This window comes from Colossoma macropomum, unplaced genomic scaffold (genome assembly GCF_904425465.1).
Source record: "Colossoma macropomum unplaced genomic scaffold, Colossoma_macropomum, whole genome shotgun sequence".
Taxonomy (NCBI): domain Eukaryota; kingdom Metazoa; phylum Chordata; class Actinopteri; order Characiformes; family Serrasalmidae; genus Colossoma; species Colossoma macropomum.
Genome location: NW_023494796.1, coordinates 28748234 through 28756041, shown reverse-complemented (window position 1 = coordinate 28756041; position 7808 = coordinate 28748234). Strand labels below are relative to the sequence as shown.

At 38.7% G+C, this 7808-nt stretch overlaps 1 long non-coding RNA gene across 1 annotated transcript; it reads left to right on the top strand.

Moving 5' to 3' along the window:
* The first annotated feature begins 4896 nt into the window (after nt 1-4896).
* On the top strand, nt 4897-7547 carry LOC118816935. The gene is made up of 3 exons (XR_005007922.1): nt 4897-5018; nt 6629-6694; nt 6883-7547. It is a non-coding gene; the product is annotated as an uncharacterized LOC118816935 (long non-coding RNA).
* Nucleotides 7548-7808: the final 261 nt, after the last annotated feature.

Here is a 7808-nt window from a genome sequence, read left to right as displayed (position 1 = left end):
GAAGCAGCTCAGTAAATGTCTCGCAGTAAATGTAGCTGCAGCACCACAAGCACTCATTTGACATATATTGCAGAGAGACTTTGCACCATGACAGGAGAGTCTAAGTAGGCCATGAACAAAAACAACAGAGTAAACTAAGTTTAAATTACTCAAATTTTACATGACTTGCAATGAAAATATATACAAGCATGCATTCATGGATTGCAAATGAGTGTTTGTGATTACTCAAGTTTGTTTAATTGCTTCATTAGTTGAGGTTTAAGCTTTTGGTCACCTTTGGAGTCTGATTTTGCTGTTTGTCAACATTAGGACCAAAGTTGTGCCAATAAAAGTCAATTAAACCATTATAAAGCAGTGAAATAAGAATAACATCATAAGAGACATCAGCCAAACATTAGAAACAAAACACAGAGGCTACGCTGCAGGATGCAAACCACTAATAAGCCACAAAAACAGATTGCTTAAAAGAACTTTAAAAGCTTGCAGAGCTCTGAAAAATATCTTGTGAAGAGATGATACCAGTATTAACTTGTAATAGAGTTATGGCAAGAACAAAGTGCAAAGGTGGAAAGGACCTGGTCCTTATCTGGAAAACATGGTGGTGGGAGTGTTATGGCCTGGGCCTGTATGGCTGCCACAGGTACTGGCTCACTCATCTTCATTGATGATGTACCCCAAAATGAATTCTGTGGTGTATAGAAACATCTTTTCAGCTCAAAGAAAATTCCTCCATATGTTTACTAAAGTACACTCATACAAGAATTTATTTAAGCTGAATTATTTCTTTCCTGAAGTCTTTTTCTCTTGCCTTCGCTGTTAGAGTGTAAGAAAAGTAATGGAGAGGCTAATAACCGGCGCTTTGCCTCATCTACATCTTAAAAAGTAAAAAAAATACAGATTAAAAAATACAGATTCAGCTATTAATGAATCATGTTTCAGAAAGAAATCAAACCCTGAAGAATAAAATCATATTCAGCCCACATTTATTTGCTGTCCAAGTAGCCTGTTTCACTCGGAAATACATCATATTAAGGAAGAAAAATATTTTATATATAACTCTCAAAAGGAGTGCTAAATCTGAGGAACGCTGTTGAGTGTCAGTTTAAAGTAGTGTTAAATTTTGAGAAACACTGTTGACTGTCATTTTAAAGTAGCATTAAATCTGAGGAACGCTGTTGAGTGTCATTTTAAAGTAGCGTTAAATCTGACGAACGCTGTTGAGTCTCAGTTTAAAGTAGCGTTAAATCTGAGGAACACTGTTGAGTCTCAGTTTAAAGTAGTGTTAAATCTGAGGAACGCTGTTGAGTCTCAGTTTAAAGTAGTGTTAAATCTGAGGAACACTGTTGAGTCAGTTTAAAGTAGTGTTAAATCTGAGGAACGCTGTTGAGTCTCAGTTTAAAGTAGTGTTAAATCTGAGGAACGCTGTCGAGTGTCAGTTTAAAGTAGCGTTAAATCTGAGGAACACTGTTGACTCTCAGTTTAAAGTAGTGTTAAATCTGAGGAACGCTGTTGACTCTCAGTTTAAAGTAGCGTTAAATCTGAGGAACACTGTTGAGTCTCAGTTTAAAGTAGCGTTAAATCTGAGGAACACTGCTGAGTCTCAGTTTAAGGTAAGTTGACCAAAACAATCATAGCATCACCAAAACTTTACCAAATGTTTCTGTCATCACAGTTTTGGGTTAATTTGAGCAGAACTTATAAACATTAGCTAGTACATGACAAGCAAACACATCTTTGAACAGTTTTACACACATAAAATCACAGTATTTTTCATTGAAACACAAAAAAGTTTACTTAATTGCATTAAATGTGTTTCAGTTATTGCAGTTCTAAATGTTCCACACTGATTTTCAGATTTTGGTATACATTTATTTCAAAAATGGGATCTAACCCCTGTCCATGTGGCCTTTTTGCTCTAAAATTCAGGGGCGTGGCTAAAATAAGATCTTATCTCTAGATTAAACTTTTGTATTTCAGCAGTGATGTGAAAAGGTCAGGAAGCACTTTTTGATTTTTTTTTAATATAGTATATAAAAATGAAACTCATGGTGAATCAAAATCTTTCAACTTCACTTTATTTTTCACTGTATTTTTAAATGTCTTTTTTATGTAATTAATACTGGTAACACATTATTGTAAGTGGTCTTTTTTATGATGGTGATGATGATTAATACATTCTTAAAGTACCAGTATCACATCCAGAACATATCAGTGAAGTAGCAGTAGTGAATTAGTGTTAATGAAAGTGTTGAATTAAGTTGTGAATTAAGTCACCGTAATACCAGTTTTAGCTGCTATTAAAAATGCCATACAGTACTTCTATTACTCTTATTTGTTAATGTAACTTGTGTTTATGATTGTGAGGGAGGAATGTTCTTGTTTGCACACTGATATGTGTTACTCTGCTTTTGGAGAAGTTTTTTTCTAATTGCTTCTTTATTCTTCTACAGATCTTTATCTGCGGTGAAACCACAGTGTGGTCAAGTGTGCTAGAACACCCTAGAGCTCTTAAAGGTCCAGTACACATTTTAAACAAGTGACCCTAGTAACTGTGCTGGGACAAATTCTAGTAAAACTGTTTTTTTTTTTTGTTTGTTTTATTGGAATTACACCAGTTTTTCAAAATTCATAATTAAGTCATTGAGATGTAAATAAAGTCATTCAGAGTGGTTTAATATGAAATGGTTCATTATAGAGAAAGTTACAGACTTATTTCTTTATAGTGGTGGTGAACCAGGAGTCAGCATGACCACAACACAAATGTGGCCATTTTACCATCCGAAACCACCACTGCACCTACACGAGTCTTCTGAGGTTTTATATGTAATGTTGATGACGGTAAAATAGTGCTAGCACCTGAAAAATGTTTTCTTTGGGAAACTATTTTGCCTCACAACACCCTACATGTACTTCTCTGACCTGAATAGATTGCAAAAAATACATTTTAGGCCAAATCCTTCCCTCCACACTATTATAAAATGATGTCTCAGGCACCAGGCAGCATATTCATAACCATTCTACATAAAGACTTTCTGTGATGTTCCTTTTAGAGGCATTGCATGCTTTGGACATCTGTCTCGTATCACTTTTCTAGACAGCTGCCTATCATTGGTGGTAAGACTGTGGTTAACTATGACTGTGGTGCTGCAGTGCAGAGCTTAGAGGTCCGTACTCTTAAAGATACATACTGTACACTTTTATTCAGATTATTTAATGAATTAAGAATTACAATATATGTGCTGCCTTCCTGTATGTGTAGTATGTACAGTGTATGTACAGTATATAGGCCACATGCACTACAGTTACCAGATTCCTTTAACGGTTCCAGCTAAATAAATCGTTACACCTGCTAAAATGAATAAAACATCCAAAAAAAAACCACACAATTATAATCATAATAGGGCATTTAAAACCAACATGACATCAGACGAGTGCTGTAAGCTGCCACAAGATGGCACTGTCAGTTCGATCAAACATATTTATGATCACTGGTGTGAGGAAATATGGAAAGTGTCTGAAAAAGAGCGTTCAGCCATGTCTATGTGTACAAAAAGTCCAGTAAAAAAGGTGAAACTCCCTGACAAAATGTCAACTGCGAAGCACGTGCCCCGAAACTAATAACAGGTTTAATAAATAACAATAACAAAATAAAACTAGAACTTGTCATTGTGTGCTGCTTGAACTGGTCACAGGCCATTCTAGTTTCCAGCTTGAATATCCTGTAGGCTAGTGAACACAGTACCTTCTTATTCTTTATTACTCCATGTAATGTTTTTCATACATTACTTATAAGTAAGAAAGCCCAGTATCAACATTACTGATTCAATTTACGATTAAAGTAAACTACTGTGCTGCTTCTTGGCTTTAGAGGCCTGATGACACAGTGCATTATCACAAGCCTGCTGGAATATCCCATCATTGTGGGGGTACATGAAGTCCATAAGGGACTGCAAATGGTCACCAAGCAGTAAAATGGTCAATGATGGGTTCAGGCAGACCAGTGGACCCAACCCATGCCATGAGAACACACCCCACACCAGTATGGAACCAAGACCAGCCTGCACAGTGTCTTGTTGACAGCTGGGGTCCATGACTTCATAGGGTCCATGCCACACATGAACCCCACCATCAGCCCAAAACAATTGGTACCATGACTCATCGGACCACGGCACATGTTGCCAGTCCTCTAGGGTCCAGTTAGCAACCACACAAGCCCAGGTGAGGCCCTGTGTCGTGGTGTTAACAGAGGCACTCTGGTGGGTCTTCTGCTCCTGTATCCCATGGAAGCTACAGAACGTTGCACTGACCTGTGGGATATGTGTGTGGGGCCTCCTCTATTGAATGTGGATGTGATTTCTGCCAGAGTTGCTTGTCTGTTTGCTCTGACAATTCTAGCCAGATGCCACCGGTCACGATCATTAAGCACCCGTGGGTGCCACTGCGCTGTCCACCGTGGATGGTAATGCCTTTTATGATGAATTCCCAGTACACATGTGACACAGTGGATCGAGGAATGTTAAATCCCTGCACAACTTTGGAAATGGAATTTCCCATCCGTTTGGCACCCAGTATGCCTCATTCAAACTCTGATTCATGTCGCCTTGCCATGAGCACACTGGTCAGTGTTCAACCTCACTCACAAGATAACACCTCACAACTCGCATATATAAAATATTTGCGTGTCTTCCGCTGAGCCTTGTTGAGGCTTTATTCTTATTAGTGGTGACTTCAGAAACTAGCTGGGAGAAGTTTTGTGTGAAAGCCTCAGTAAAAGATGAAGAAATGCTGCTAAAGAGGAAACTGTCCCTTATCTGAATGCTACAATCAACAGCTTGCGTTTTCTGACTATTACTATTTTGAAATCTGACTTACTGGAAATCAGTCAGTCAGCCTCTCTGATCTGTGAGAGGATCTAAAAGATCAGCCTGGTCCTCTCTCCTACCTCTAGAGCAGTAGAAATCGTTTGTGTTCAGTCGTAGGATTCTTACAGCACTGTTAATCAGAGCGAACACCTCCCGGTAAGAATGATTATTCTTTAAACGGAAAACTTCTGTATTTTAAATGTTTTACAAATCTGAATAACAAAACTGACATTAACACAAAGAAGTACACTTTATATTGTGGCCTGTTATTTAAAAGGTAGCAAAGTAGAATGAACTCAGTTATTCAAGTGAATCTGAATGCATTTCAACAGTTCTTTCAGAAATGCATAGCCTTTCCAAAAAAAAAAGTGAGAGCATATGAGAACATGGGTTTGTTCCTAAAGGATTAATGTGTGAGTAACCTAAGTTCTGAGCACCATTAAAAATTGAACATTGGTTTCAAAAGTAATTCGCTGTAAAGAGAATGTTTCAAATGCCTCTCAGATGGACGACATTGTGTGTGTTATCAAAGGACGTCGTAAATAAAAGAATACATTTCAAGAATGCTGCAGGCTAGAGACTTACTTTTACTTTTTCTCAGAAAGATAGCGTTTTGCTGTTCCAGTGAGGGCTCTGGTGCAAGCTTATTCCATTCAGAAGCTTTGTAATGCAGCTTTGAACTGCACTGTCTTTTTGGAGACTTTGTAACAGAAATGACGAATCCAACAGTGTAGTCTGTGATCATCCATTTTTCTGTGTTGAGAAGAGTTATTGTTGGTGTTAGCATGGCTGTTAGCCATCCAGGGGTTGAGTCCATCGACCAATCAGAGGCTGTGACTTGACAACAGAACAATGCTTCAATGCAATATAAAAGTAAGTCTCTAGCATGCAACATTCATGAGATATTCATTCTTTGATGTTTGACGCCCTTTGATGTTGCATCGTCGACCTGAGAGGGTTAAAGGAGAACAGTGACACCTGTGCCTGCCCTGACTTAAGATCTCCCACTATCTCCTGCACAGTCTTCTTGCTTCTCTCTTTAGAGTGTGGTTGCCAGATTGGCTGATAATTTGGTCAGTTTTTTAAGGTGGAAATGAAATCACAGTGAAAATGTTAAACTAATCAAGCACTTCATGAACACCTGGCTCAGAGTAGTGGGTGATGGTGCGCTCGCCAGCACTGTCTGATCTAATTGTCTATCTGCAGCAAACTATGTTAAAAATCCATAAATACACATACTCTCGCCGAATGCTATGAATTTTTCTCAGCTAAGCCAGGCTTAGTGGACTAAACCTTTATCTCATCCTTTCATTTGCTCCCTTGCTTTGCTTGTCTTATCAATTGACTCTGGACATTAAAAGAGCAATGCAGGGTAGCCAATCAGAACAGAGTTCATCATTCTTATCAGTCCTACAGGTATATTAAAAAATACAGATGGTTTAATTCTCAGACATAAAGAGAGGTTGGATAAAGAGTTGTGTAAGATGAAATATATATATATATTTTTTTTATAAGAACCTCAAGGGAATATTGTGAGTAGAAGTTTAGGAACTATCATGTGGTGAAGCTACATTGACATATGAGCAGTTTTACAGATTGATCAGGTGATAAACCCTCAAAACAGTCGCAAGATACAAAGAAAATGAGTTTCTGTACCATAAATACAAAACCAGTAAACATGGCACAGTGGTTAGTAATGGGATTTATGCTGATCAACATGAATTAACAGACTTGATCACACTTATGTTTCTATGTTTCCTGTGTAGGTACCTGTGTCATGTGTGGTTGCAGTGTGGTTGAGGTTTTCCTTTAATTGGTCTGCTATGGTTTCGGTAAGTAGCTAAAATGCTTCGGTGGCAAAGTTTAAGGAATAAATGACGTAAGATATTTTGCTAGCATAAAGAGAGAGAGTGAAGACTAAAGCCTCTCAGACTCATTCAGCCTCCAATTCTGTATTCACTGAAGCAGATTTGTTGATAATTTGTTATAGACTTCATTCATTATCACAGTTTTCCGTTAGGAAGAAGACAAAGAAGTCATGAACTACACAACAACAGAGGACAATCTGAACCCTGCACTCATTAGAGAGACCATCTTCTACACTACTGCTGTGTGTGCGGGTCTTCCAGCTGTGGTTTGGGCTCTGCACGTTCTGTACCACCATCATAGGCGTGGAGGCCGAATCTCAGCCTTCAGCATCTTCCTCCTCCTCAGCGACCTGCTGGAGCTGGTTCTCAGTTCAGTAATTATGTCATTCACATGGGGAAGACATTTTGTAATAAACCGTAATGCTGTTCTTTATCTTTTCTTTGGAACCAGGATCTGCGGTCATCACCTTCACCAGTTGGTGGCGCTAGAGAGTGTTCTTTCTCTGAGATATCCATCTCTCGCTCATATTTTCTCTCCACTCTGCTCCACTGTTCTCTGCATCATCATGGTGCTGTTGGTGATCGTGTTGATGTTTATAAGTCTCGTTGGATGGGTCATAAATATGGTTTTGTGTCTTTTGCCTTTAGTTGTGCTAGTTTTCACATGTTTACTTACCTGCAAAGCCTCTTCTGATCATGTTCTGCCTACAAACACAAAACCTGGTGTCTTGGCGCGAAGCATTGCCACATTTACGCTTGTTGTTTTATATGTGCCATTTTTTTTAAACATGTTTTCGGATTCTGCGTTTTATTTAGACTGTTTGGTGAGGTTGCGAGTGATCGCAGATCCTCTCCTGTGTGTGCTCGTCTGCAGGGAGAGTTTTTGGCTTCAGAAAGCACAAGAACACTCAGATCAGAGTGGTGCTCTGTAAATTTGCAGCCTTCGCCGTGAGAGAGTAATGGGAGATTTGTATCACGACAGTGGGTAACTTTTACGCCTGGTGCATCACCACATCGGCTCATTGCTCACTGTTCACTTTATTTAGTAGTAATTGTTCATAAAAACTGCAATTTCCAA